The following is a 12,331-nucleotide window of genomic DNA, read 5'->3' on the forward strand; positions in this document are numbered from 1 at the left end:
TCGGAACATTACATCATGATAATTATTGTAGGTACATGTAACTGTCAAAGAGCCACAACTCTAGCTATGACAATTTTCACTTAATTATTTCTATTAGCCCAATTTTATATAAAAAAAAAATTTATTTGATTTTCTAATTCAATATAAATGTAAAATTGGTAAAGAATTAATTTTGAAAAGTAGGAAAGACATACCTAAGGTCAGTAAAAAAATAAATGTGTGAGCATTATTGTAAAAAAGTCAGATACAGTCAAAACAATTTATTTTATCTTTTTTTTTTTGAGCATGTTGTACATAATGGTTGATGGGATCAATTAAGTTCATTTTTGTCTCAAGCCGAGATTTGTCTGCAAATATAAAGTAAGTGTTAAAGGCAATACCAACCAAAGTCACTCATCTATCTTTACTTCATGTATCAGCCAGAATATGTTGATTTCATTATTTCGGGATTTGCCAAGCATTTTTTCTGAGATGTGCCAAGTTTTTACATGCTTCTAAATAATGCAGCAGTATTTCCAATGTTTTAGCTAACATTGTGTTACATAGTGATTGTTATAACAATCGTCTAATCTATATATATAAAGCCCAAGTTTTATTTTTTTGAAATGAAATTCTGGAAACTCAGAATTTTCACTTACATTGGGCAGTAAAATTAGACAGTTGGGCAGTAAAATTAGACATTTCTCCCATCATAATAGATGTATATTGTCAGAATTATTGTGTTTGTAAATTGATGTTAGAATTGTTTATTGTTTTCAGTCATGTATTTTTCCCTTGGAGGATATAATTTTTTGCTGCAAATAATGTTACCCTACTGTGCTTTTTTAAGTACATACAGTACTTTCATTTGTTCCTTATCTGAGTTCTTCACATGCATTTATTATCTGTTATCTATGAAAAGGCGCCATGGTAAACACTTCATAGATTTCATAGCTCACCTGAGCATTGAGATTTTGTGATGGCTGTGTGCTTGCCTTTAATCAAATCTGCCTTTAATCACATTGTTTGTGGTTACCGGCAATTTCTTTAAAAGACATATCCTTTTTTTAACCAAAAGTTATTTAAAACAATAGGTAGATTTTGATAAAACTTCACAGGAATGATCCTAATAAGTAATACTTGGCTTTCTACAAAAGTTAGATGTATATAGTTCCAGTATGATGCACGAGTAGGTCATAGGAGGTTATTTTTTATTAGAAAGACTTTGAAATGAAATCTTTACAAGTGTTCCTTAATTCAGAAACTAAAATGTTCAGAGCTTAGATATTTGGCATTAACAACCTCTGTGACCCTGTGATCCTTTAGAAAAGTTATTACTGCAAAAAAAATATTATTTGTGGGGAACTAATGTTCGTGGTTGTTGTGGATAACAAGGTCAATCCACGAATTTAAGATTCAACGAAATTTCATTTTGTCTCCTCTAAGATAGTTTTGCACCACATTATTTACATTTTCCGTAACCTTTTCGAAAAATAAACAGTCCACAAATTTAAGAACACACGAAAATGACCTTTGTGACAAAACCACGAAATTTCTTGCCCACGAAATTGAGTGAATTCACAGTACATTGTATTTAAACATAAAATGGTGTTAAATCTCAGAACTTAATAGAGTCTAAAATATATCCCAAGTGGATATTTTCAAGAATCAATTATTTGATCAACTTTGAACAAAATTATCACTTATCTCACAGAACTTGTGCATTTATAAAAAAAGGTCTAGTAAAAATGCTGAAGAATTTCGTTACAGTCTAGAAAGTCAAGGAAAATCTGTGCTGTTTCTATTTAGAAAATATTCTGACTGACTTTAATGTTTAAACAAGAGTTGAACCAGAATTCTATAATATAGATTTTGTTTAATACATTATATAGACAAAATTATTAATCAGATTATTTTGACCTTCTTGTTCTTTGATTGACGTGTCCCTATGAAATTATTCTATCTGGCTTCAAAGAGAAATAAACTGGCAATATGTCATGTATTGATGAATATTTTATGTCAATAACTCGTTTTACTAAAGTAATGGTAATGCATTTAATGAAGCTTACAAAGCATTTTTGCACAATAATTCTTTGTCCGCAATTGCTATAATTTCATTAACAGGGCTTTTTCAATCACAAGACTGGTATTTAAATGAGGCAAGCTTTCCGAGTTTAATATCCGAGAAAAATAATAGGGTACTTTTGCATAATGGGGAAGAAAAAATTTATGTGATTAGGATGACTAGATTGAATTTTAAAGAAAAACAGTGTATTATTAAGTTATATATCTAAACATTTTAAGGTCAATTTGACTTAAGTCTTTCTTGTATAATGCCTCTGATTTCTTTATTTTTTCACTTTAAATGAACCTAAATAATACTACATACAGGTACACGTAAGTCCTGCTGCTTTAGATGTAATATTGTATTTTCTTTATTTTGTTTTTCAACAGTCATATTAAGTGTGTCAACTGTCTTAATTCAAGTTCTATTCAGGGTGTTTTGACTGATCACTTTTTTAATGGCAGGTCATACATAATATATATTAGCTAGACCACTATTAGTCAGTCTTTTCTTTTGGGAAGGAAAAAAAATGATAACAATTATTGGCAGGTCATGGTGAACTTAAATCTTTTTTAAGACAAAACAGCAAGAGTACAAATTACCAGAAAGACTTAATATCTATTTTCTTTCTATATACACAAATTAAGATCAAAATTGCCAAATATAGAACAAAATCAGTCTAGACTGTTGGATCATACTGAGAATTTATAGACAGTTGCACTCTAATGTTCAGATGATTTAACATACAGATTACTAGTATCACGGGGGAGGAAGTGTTACACGAAGGATGGAGTTCTTATGATAACTTGTTCAGGAGTTCTTGTGATAACTGTCACGGAGTTCGTAGGAAAACATCTGTATATACTACAAAAACACTCGTTAAAAATGGTTTTTTTCATCTTTCCAAAATGAGTTTTAGGTGCTAAATTAAACTTTAATAATTAAGCTTGTCTAACATATTGTATTATGTGTCAAAAACTAATTCACAGGCCATTTTTAATCGCCTCTTGCTTCAAATCTGGTAATTTTGAGTAAAATTTCCAAATTATTTGCCAATTCACAAGTATTGACCTGTTTATTTCTGGTCTTCATCCTTTCCATACATAATTACCTAATTATAATGCAAAATTGCAAACATAAAGCATCGGCTAACAGATATATAGCCGATTTTTCAAATGTCCCGGAGTTCTTGTGATAACTCTGAAATGTCACAGAGTTCTTATGATAACTTTTGTTATTGCAAGTGTGTTCCTTGCGCTAAATCACGGCACGTTTTAGCGTTTTTAGTTATTCATTGAGATTGTAAATCATTATGACATGTAGTACGCTCATCCTTTGCACAAAAAAAAGGATATATAACGTTGGTTTTGAGTGAATTTTAGTTCAAGAGATATTTTTTCTTTCCCCCTGTTTCTTTTTCATGGTATCCTTTTTTGTTTGACTTAGATTTCGTAGACTTGAAAAATGATTTATGTACTGGTTTCCTTGCAGTTTCCGGCCCCTAGCAGGTTTCTGGCCCTTTATCATTTTCATCCAGGCACACAGTCTATTTTTTCTCAGTACAGCATCTATGTTACTGCATCAATCAGAGAAACATTTGTTTTCTATGTAATACAGCAGTTATAATAGTACAGCGATTAATATGTTTCAGAGTTTTGTTTGTTGTTTTAAGTTACATTAGAGGACTTGCGACACTTACAAGCAACACCTGGGGAATTATAGTTTGAATGCCCATGCACAATAACTGAAATCCCATTCTAGTAAATCTGGAACCTGGAGGGACAGTTCAAATGTGTTTTCGAGAGATTGGTAGTTAGAGTCAACCGCAGTTGAGTTTTTATCATGTATCGTACTTTTTTAAAAGACATAGGTGTGGAAATTATCCTGGTTATATACTTATTTATTATGGTATAAAATGATACAAATTACTTAGCCTTTAGGTAAGGGAAGCATGCCTATATATTGTCTGCTTAAGAAAAGGTGGTTGCTTAAAACATGTGAAACTGAGAACAACGTGTACGTTTTGAGACATTTCTGTTTTTGTTGTTTAAGCCATTATACTGCTGAATATCAGTGGCTGCTGGTTCAATTTTACTGTTGATGATAGCCTATCACCTATTTATCCTTTGCAGACACTTGAGACCAACGTTTTATCCACATTTTTTGTGCAAAGGATGATCGTACTGCATTTCATAATGATTTACAATCTTATTGAATTATAATTAACGCCAAAACGTGCCGTGATTTAGCCAAAGAAACACCCTTGCAATAACAAAAGTTATCATAAGAACTCTGTGACATCTTCAGAGTTATCACAAGAACTCCGGGACATTTGAAAAATCGGCTATAAATCTGTATTATACAGTAAGCCGGTGCTTTATATTTGCAATTTTGCATTATAAATAGGTAATTATGTATGGAAAGGATGAATGCCAGAAATAAACCGGTCAAAACTTGTGAATTGGCAAGTAATTTGGAAATTTTACTCAAAACTACCAGATTTGAAGCAAGAGGCGATGAAAATTAGCCTGTGAATTAGTTTGTGACACATAATACAAGATGTAAGACAAGCTTAATCATTAAAGTTTAATTTAGCACCTAAAACTCATTTTGGAAAGATGAAAATAACCATTTTTGACGAGTGTTTTTGTAGTATATACAGATGTTTTCCGGCGAACTCCGTGACAGTTATCACAAGAACTCCTGAACAAGTTATCATAAGAACTCCATCCTTCGTGTAACACTTCCTCCCCCGTGAGTATTATAAGTGACAAAGTATAAGACTGATTAATAGCTATTGATATTGTTATCCAAAATTCTGCAAGTGTTTGGTTTTACTTAAAGCTTAATTGTACTATAGCAGAAGTTGTGTCAAAACAATCACATTGGCATGTAATTTTATTGTAAAAGTGCAATTTGAGGTTAAAGCACATATTTCCATTATGTCGCCATTTCATTAATCTTTTTACAAATATTTTGCATTGGCAAAACAAAATTTGACACAAAGGTGAGAAATTTCTCAAGTCAACAACAGACTACACTAAATGCCCATGTCTTATCAAGATTTTATCAAACTTTAGTGCTATGGTGTGTTGAACAATGATTAATAAATTGAAATTGCCCAGTTTTATCAGGATTATTATAAGTGGAAACAGTGTGTAGAAGCCATTATAACAGAAGCCATAGAGATAATCTTGTTGATAATTATGCAGAATGATCATGATGTGGAATTATAATTACATGATTGTAGTTTGAAAATCTCTGTGTTTCCAGCAGTCAGGAGTACTGAAATTAAATGTTAAAATTTAAAAGAAAAATGTAAGTGATTATTTTATGGTTTTATCTGTTGCTTTCTTTGTAGATCATTGAATGTTAAAGGTCAAATACTTAAATCACACTCCTACCATTTATATTCATAATTCTTAAAAAACATGCAAAGTTTAAATAAATTCAAAGACAAAAGAAAAAGAATTATTCTCCCTTTTAAATGATGTCTATATGAATGAAAATTGTAGCCCACTTCTTTTCATAAAGAGGAAACAAAAAATAGCTTTTAATGAAGAAAATTTAATATCTTAAAAAAATTCATAGCCATAATTGTTCATATATCATGGATATTAATTTTGCTAGAAAAATATTATGATATTAGATCTCACGTACTGCTTCAGAACTTAAGACAGATTTTATGAAGTAAATTTATAAAAGTAGAATTGAAAACAAAAGGAAAGAAGCATTTTTTCTTAAACAGTAAAAATATTTTGAAGTCAGGTACATGTGTGCTTAAACATAATATTGCTTGCTAGCAGTGTTGATGGATTAACATATTATTAATTACAGTTTAACTATTATTAAAGCTCAATGCTTTATGAACCAAAGATGTCATAATTATAAGCCATCGGCACTGGTATGTATAGTATGACCGAGCTAATATTACTGTTGAGTATACTGGCTCAACTTTTTAACCAGGTTTTCCGAAGGAAAAAACTGGTTATTAGATTGAGGTATGTCGGCGGGCGGGCGGATGGGCGGGCAGGCGTAAACAATTTCTTCTGTGCGCAACTCCTTCTACATTTCTCAACGGATTTTGACCAAACTTTCACAGAAGCTTTAATGTCATCAAGTGCCCTGGCGCATATTGCCGGGGTTTTGCGATTGGATAATATTTGACCTAATTATAGCCCTTTGTTTTTTTTCCTTATATAGAATATATAGTGAACAATTTCTTCTGTGCGCAACTCCTCCTACATTTCTCAACGGATTTTGACCAAACTTTCACAGAAGCTTTGTCATCAAGTGCCCTGGCCCATATTGTCGGGGTTTTGCGATTGGATAATATTTTGACCTAATTATGGCCCTTTGTTTTTTTTCCTTATATAGAATATATAGTGAACAATTTCTTCTGTGCGCAACTCCTCCTACATTTCTCAACGGATTTTGACCAAACTTTCACAGAAGCTTTGTCATCAAGTGCCCTTGGGCATATTGTCGGGGTTTTGCGATTGGATAATATTTGACCTAATTATTGACCTTTGTTTTTTTTCCTTATATAGAATATATAGTGAACAATTTCTTCTGTGCGCAACTCCTCCTACATTTCTCAACGGATTTTGACCAAACTTTCACAGAAGCTTTGTCATCAAGTGCCCTGGGGCATATTGTCGGGGTTTTGCGATTGGATAATATTTGACCTAATTATTGCCCTTTGTTTTTTTTCTTATATAGAATATATAGTGAACAATTTCTTCTGTGCTGAACTCCCTCTACAATTCTCAACGGATTTTGTTCAAACTTTCACATAAGCTTTGTCATCATGTGCCCTGGCGCATATTGTCAGGGTTTTGTGATTGGATAATATTTTACCTAATTATGGCCCTTTGTTTTTTTCCCTTATACAGAATATATAGTGGACAATTTTTATCGTGCGCAACTTCTCCTACATTTCTCGACGGATTTTGACCAAACTTTCACAGAAGCTTTGTTATCAAGTGCCCTGGCGCATATTGTCGGGGTTTTGTGATTGGATAATATTTGACCTAATTATGGCCCTTTGTTTTTTTTTCCTTATACAGAATTATCAATATATAGTGAACAAATTCTTCTGTGCTGAACTCGTCCTACATTTCTCAACGGATTTTGTTCAAACTTTCACAAAAGCTTTGTCACCAAGCGCCCTGGCACATATTGTCAGGGTTTTGTGATTGGATAATTTTTTACCTAATTATGGCCCTTTGTGTTTTTCCTTATACAGAATATATAGTGAACACTTCTTCAGTGGCAATTCCTCCTACATTATTCATGTTTTACACTGCACATAGTTACATTGTTTGTTGCTTGTATTTGTATTTCAAATACAACATATTTATCTACAATGGTGATAATTGAAAACCTGGTTTCATGGCATTGCCATGTTTCTTGTTATATTTTGATATTGAAATTCTTTAAACTGATTTTAATGGGCTGTTCCAATTTCAAAGGAAGAGCAAATCCATTACATAAATTCATCACATTGTTCTCAGTTCACAAATTTTACCTGCCTATTTAGCCTTTATCTGCTAAAAGCAAGAGAACTTTCACAATATGCTATTGAAATTTGCTTTTTGCTAAATAAAATATAATTGTACATTTAACTGTTGTATTATATGTGCAGCCAGGCCAATAGTAAAATTATCTTTGTTTCTCCTCCTGCCACCCATGCCATCGTTAATTTAGGTTAAGGCAGGTTAAATAAATTATATGGATTTCAATAAAAATGTGAATGCTAAAATAGCATCTGTTTGAATTTTTGAACCAAAGTTTTATTGGACATAATATCATCCCCAACTGTTTGCATAATTTTCACCATGCAAAAACACTCATGAAGGTATAAAATCTCATGATATTAAAATCCACTGCAAGACCGACCAACTTTACAAACTGATATTCCACAGATGTTGGTCTTTAATGACTGGTCTTCAATGTTGGTCACAAAGAGTGACCATCCTCTATATAATAAAAAGCCCTTTAAAAAGATGGGATTCTTATTGAAATACGTTGTTCCATGTTGAGAAAAAGGGGCAAGTGTGGCTGAGTGGTTAAGGTCTTTGACTTCAAAGCACTAGATGCCTCTCACTGCTATAGGTTTGAATCTTGCCGGGGACTTTGGATTCTTTCTTGTATAATGGACGCTTTCCTGAGCTGCCTTACAGAATATGCTTGTGGTTCTACTGAGGTGCCTGCTAAATGTGCCTGAAATAATGCATTGATCGAAGGGCACTTTTGGTCTTCCTCCACCACTAAAGCTGGAAAGTCTTCATATGACCTATACTAGCTGTGTTGGTGTGACATTAAATCCAACAAAAAAAAAGTAAAACAAAAATTTATGTTCAGAAATTTTTTATTTCCTTTAATTTTTGATTGGTAAACAAATTTTTGGTAGCAGTGATATTTGTAACGTATTAAACTGGAGGGGAAACAAACCATATTTTAACTGAGGCCCAAAAAATTGCACAAAATTCCCCCTAAATTATGATTGAAATTCCCCCTCCTATTCTATACAGGTACAAAATTAATGTACTTTTTTCCCATAAAACTCCAAAACTCACATTTTTTCTAAATCAGAGATAGATTAAGAGAGCCCTGCAAGTTATATGGCTTAATTGTAATTCAGAACATTTCTAAACATTTACATGTATATAATTGACAATATAATCATTAACAGTCAAATGAGCTGACAATGGCAAAAGTATTTCGTTATTCAGTCATCCATTATTTCTTAAGTCAACATCAAAGGTGAAATTTGAATAAGACTGATATATATACAGCAAAATGGTTGTGAAAACGTTTGACTTCGGGGATTTTAAAAGATTTATCGTGATTGATTTTAAAGATACAGTTTAGTTTAGTTTAGATTGTGCATTATACGTGTACATTAAAAGTGTAGGACTTATGTAACATGCCTTGTGTGTGGTATATATTATTCTATAATTATGCAGAATTTGGAAAGGGACAATTTAAGTTAAATAATATAATTTATATATTTGTGAGTATTTTTAAAATTAAACATTATATCTAAATTATTTTTGTAATACATTTTTGAAATGAATGAATATGTAGTTGTCATTTTGTTTTGCCATGATCTTTAAAATGACATTGTAATTAACTGATGGACCAAAATTGCTCTAATTGTAGGCATTTATGTTAATGAGAATTTTTTTTACTGTTATTAAGGTCCAGAATGCTTAAAATGTTTTGAATATTCCCTTGAAAGAAATTAATAGTTAAGCAATTAATATTTTAGATTTTAAAAATTACTTCTTGTTTTCTTTAGTAATATACCATATACTTAATTGTTATTTCTGTACCGGGCAGGAACCAGTTTCCGGACAGAATTCGGGTTTTTTTAATTGTCTATTTTTTAATAATAAACATGCATTAATAAAACTAACATACCAAAAACCTGAGCTTAACTACGTCCAATAACACAATTAATACTGCCTGGTGACGTAAGCAATGTACAAACTGAAGGGTTAAATTAGGTCATCAAAAGAGTAAATTGTTCACTCTTGCAGAACCAGTTTCCGGACATATATTAAGCTGCTATTCATATTTGTTTTTAACTGATGATTATTCTAATATAACAAAAAATTTCTTCTCACATATTAGCTTTCTTATATATTTAAGCTGATATACTGAAAAATGTTTATGATAGGAAAAATAACTGAAAAGTGAAACGGATATTTTTGTGCGTACGGCAGCAAGGAAGTGCGAATGTGGAGTAAACCTAACTAAACACCGTTTTCCGATACGTTACAGATTTAGCTCTGGGGAATTACACCCAATGAACTTCGAATGAAGTACATTGTGCATTAATTGCTACCCCAAATTATATCCAGAAATAAACAAAATTATGATTGCGCATGCGCAGAACAAATTACATGCCCCAAAGGGATATAAGGCTGTTTTTAAAACACAGGTAAGATGTCCTCACGAAATTTTAATGATGTACCAACTTGGAAGGAAGTTTATTTTCTCAAACAATCAAACCAAGCATCTTCATGACATATAATACCGATCGTCATCGATAAAGCCAAAATTAAGCCGTTATAATACTTGTCCGGAAACTGGTATTGTCCGGAAAGTGGTTCCTGCCCAGTACTGCTAAGATATACCGTAATAGTAAAAACAAGCTTGTTTTGAAGTCCGTGGAAAATCTACAATATTAATTAGTAATGTACATGCACATAGTTTGAAACAGTGTGTGTTTACTCCAAATATGCAAACAGTTTATTTGATGTGTGTAAAATATCAATTCATCAAGTTAATATAAAGTACTGATACAAAAGCTTTTTTCCCCAATAAATGGAAAGTCTGCAATTTTAATTACAGGTGGTTGTGCAAAATGTATGTGTTTTATTAAACTGCAAACATGCAAACTGGTGATTTGTTGTAATTTCTTGTATGTTTGTTGTTTTTTTCTTCATGCAAATGCAAGGGAAATGATTTAAAGTTTTTTTGTGATGTGGTTACATAGTTCACTGACTCCCAGTTACTTTGCTTATTTATTTTTAGCTACAATTATATTTGCATGGATACTGAGTAAGTTAACATAAGTAAAGGTAAATGTCAGTTTTTATGTCACTTTCACTTTAATATATATTCTCTAAAGTCACTGCAGGGATATTCATTATATACAGGTGGGATTTTAATTACATTTACACACTTGTATGTGTTACTAATTATTATACAGCTTATTTTAAGTAGGAATTTGTACTAAACAAATTGGATCTACATTCAAGTTTTCTTCATGTAAGTCAAGGGGTCCAGTGAGTGACTTTAAACATTCTGAATTTGTTAAATGGGTGGTCCCAGCTTTGAATTTGGAAAAGTCCATTGGAAGTTCACTGCAGAAGAGATTTTATTATGTACAAATACAAAAATTGAGCTATCAACAGTATATAATTTATAGTCAGAGAGCCCTTTTTATATAAAGTACTGCATTTTTTGCCATCAACCCTCGAATTGTGTTATTACTGCCACAGGTTGGTTGCAAATTGTATCGCAAATTTAATATTTGATGTTATATTATATATTTATATGCATGTAATAAATTATGTACATGGATGGATTGTGGTGTTTTACAGTAAATATCTTAATATAATAATGCTGTACTACATGTATTTATCTTTTAATTAACCTTTTCCCTTATATAAGCGTGTTTCGACGGCTTTTTGCCCCCCCCCCTTTTTTGAGGCCTCAAACAGTGAAAAAATGCCCTATTTAGGCCTCAAACACTGTCTTTTGTTTGAGAAATGTTGTTAAAAAAAGTGACCATTTTTTCGGCGCCGTCCCCCATCCAAATATTACATCAGGGGGTTGCCCCCTTCTGTTTGGGGGGTTTGAAGGGGGGCGGAGTCCCCCTCATCGCCAAGAAAATTTTGGACTTGTGAGAGGCTTAAAATGACCCCAGGTCGATCATAAGGTAACGTGTAACCAACGCTGAAAAGCCTTTGACTCTATCTCAATCCCTTGAGAAGTTGCAGCACTTTGAAATAAATTTTGATGGAAAAAATCGTGGCAAAAAAGTGATTTTTGGCAATTTTGAGATGTCCCCTCGTTGCCATGGTAACAGGAAATTTAAGACTGAGCATGTCGTTACAAAGGCAATGGTCCAGTCAACATTTGTGCCAAGTTTGATTAGTATTGAAGCATTTTTCATAGTTTTATAGCAGTTTGAACTTGTAACAGGAGGCTTTTCAGTGAAAATGGCCATTTTTCACAATATGCTCATGGGGGAAAGGGTTAAAGCAGCACACTTCCTGGATCTGTTGTCTGTCATGATTGAGTAAAAGTTGAAATTTATAGAAAATAAAAATATCATTAGAAACTGAAAGGCTAATGTATAATATATAATTATAATTGACATTGTCAACGATATTTTAAGTGTTTTTAGTCACCAATTACAATTTTGCAAAATAGATAATAATTAATGATAAAAAGACTGCCCCAATAAAATCACTAAAATGAGAAAAAAAAACCCAAAAAAAACATGATGTCATTATTAATAATAATTTTGTGAGTGGTTTAGTAATGTGTTGTTTGTTTTGTTAATTTGAATGAAAAAAGGGAGCACAGTGGTTAAGGTCATTGACTTTACACCATTTGCCTGTCACTGCTGTAGGTTTGAGCGGTGAATAAGCATCATCATATTTTACATTTGAGAAAACTATGATTCAGCTTGCTTATGGAACATTGGTGGTTTTATTCAGGTGCCCATAATTATGTTTTCCTGAAATAATGAATTAAGAATAG

This window comes from Ruditapes philippinarum, unplaced genomic scaffold, assembly GCF_026571515.1.
Source record: "Ruditapes philippinarum isolate M1 unplaced genomic scaffold, ASM2657151v2 ctg7661_1_1_1_1, whole genome shotgun sequence".
Lineage (NCBI taxonomy): Eukaryota > Metazoa > Mollusca > Bivalvia > Venerida > Veneridae > Ruditapes > Ruditapes philippinarum.